Raw genomic sequence first — 2,112 nt, forward strand, 5'->3', positions numbered from 1 at the left:
ACAGCAACCTCAAACTCTTGGGCTCAAGTGATCCTCTTGCCTTAGCCTCCCGACTAGCTGGGACTACAGGCGCCCGCCACAATGCCTGGCTATTTTTTTTTTTTTCAGTTTTTGGCCGGGACTGGGTTTGAACCTGCCACCTCCAGTATATTGGGCCGGCACCCTACTCCTCACAGGCACCGCCCTTTTTTTCTTTTCTTTTCTTTTTTTTTTTAACACCTGGTTATTTTTAGAGACCAGGTCTCGCTCTGGCTCCGGCTGGTGTCGAACTCCTTGGCCTCCCAGAGTGCTAAGATTACAGGTGTGAGCCACCACATCCATCTGGCTCCTCATGAAATGTGAAGTTCATCAAATGGCCAAGTTTACAATGTGTAAAGTTTTCCTCAAAGAAAGAATAAACAAATACCACACTCTAGTTAGTGACATGAGTTCTCGGGGTGTCTCGGGGTGAAGCATACTCACGTCTACAGATTGCTTACTTTGAAATAAGTCCAAAAAAATAAGGTGGATTGATGGCTGGATTGAAGGAAGGATAAATGAACAAAATGTGATATAAAGCAAATATAGCTAAATGTTAACTAAAATAAAATGAGCTGTCCCCTGAGCGGGTCAACTCCAGTGAGAAGACATTTGCTTCTCATTAGCCCTCACCCAGTGGCACGGCATGCGCCCCTCTGTTCCCCACAGGGTGCATTTGTGAGAGCACGGGTCCAGCGGATGGGATGTAAGTTGAGGTCGGCCACATTTTCTCCTTAGACATCTCCTGACCTAGTCACCAAATGTTGACCACAGAATCATGGGAGGCGTAGGTCCTCTGGGTGTCCCTCTCTGCCACCTGCCTGCCTCACTTCGGCACACTAATGGCTTGGAGTAAAATCAACATGCTATTTCCCACATCGTGTTTTATCAGTCTTTTCCAGAAACATACTTGCCCTGGCCCTGATCTGATTGCCACCATAACCTACTCTAACATTAGAGGTTGCAACCTCAAACTCCTGGGCTCAAGTCACTCTCCTGACTCAGTTTTTCCAGTTGCTGAGATAACAGGCGCCCCGGCCCATTTTCGCCTCTCTTTCTTGACACCTCTTATCTCTACTGAACCCTTCCTCTCAAACCCATTTGTCCCATCCCAAAGGTTCTGAGACACTTACTAGCATCATTGAAAATAACTGTTAATGTTATCCTCTTTTTTTTTTTTTTTGAGACAGACTCTGACTTTGTTGCCCTCAATAGAGTGCTATGGCATTACAGCTCACAGCAACTTCAAACTCTCGGGCCCAAGCTATCCTCTTGTTTCAGCCTCCCAAGTAGCTGGGACTACAGGCACCCGCCACAACACCAGGCTACTTTTAGAGACAGGGTCTTCCTCTAGCTCAGGCTGGTCTTGAACTCCTGAGTTCAAGCAGTCCACCTGCCTTAGCCTCCCAGAGTGCCAATGTTATCATCTTATCCATTCCTGGCCCTCCTTTCTCACAACTGTAGTCACTTGACCTCCTGCCCCAGCTCAGTTTACGTCAGTGACTATTTTCCAAATACTCAACAAATGCATATCGAGCACCTACTCCATGGTGGGCAATAAATAAGGTTCTGGGGGAGATGGAGAGATGCTGGTGCCAGCAAGCATTAACCTCTGCCTTGGATTTGTGCTTAACCAGAGGTAAGGCTGCAATGGCCTGTGCTAAAGGGGCCAGCTGTGTGGGTGGCCTGACGCCCACCCTCTCTGCCTCCGCTCCTGAGGTGTCCACGCCATCTCCTGTGCTCACATCTGCACCACTGGCTCACAACACGTTCTTGGACCCGGACCCTAGTGTTGCCAACTGCCTGCGCGACATCTTCTCCTGGATGTTCCATAGATGCCTCAAACTGAGCGTGTCCCCAACCAAACTCAGGACTTTCCTTCAAAAGCTCTCTCTCCTTCTTTTGCCTCATCTATGTCATATGGCAAATGTGACACCCAGGTCACATTTCATCTCTTCACTGTACCTTCCCCAGATCCCTCTGGGCATATTTACTGACCTGCTTCTAGGTGTTTCCACGGCCCTTTGTACAAACCCCATCACAACACTTACCATAGCGTCTTCTTGATTCTTATTTTTTTTTTTTTTTTTTTTT

Source organism: Otolemur garnettii, unplaced genomic scaffold, assembly GCF_000181295.1.
Source record: "Otolemur garnettii isolate 467f Iridium unplaced genomic scaffold, OtoGar3 scaffold00109, whole genome shotgun sequence".
NCBI lineage: Eukaryota > Metazoa > Chordata > Mammalia > Primates > Galagidae > Otolemur > Otolemur garnettii.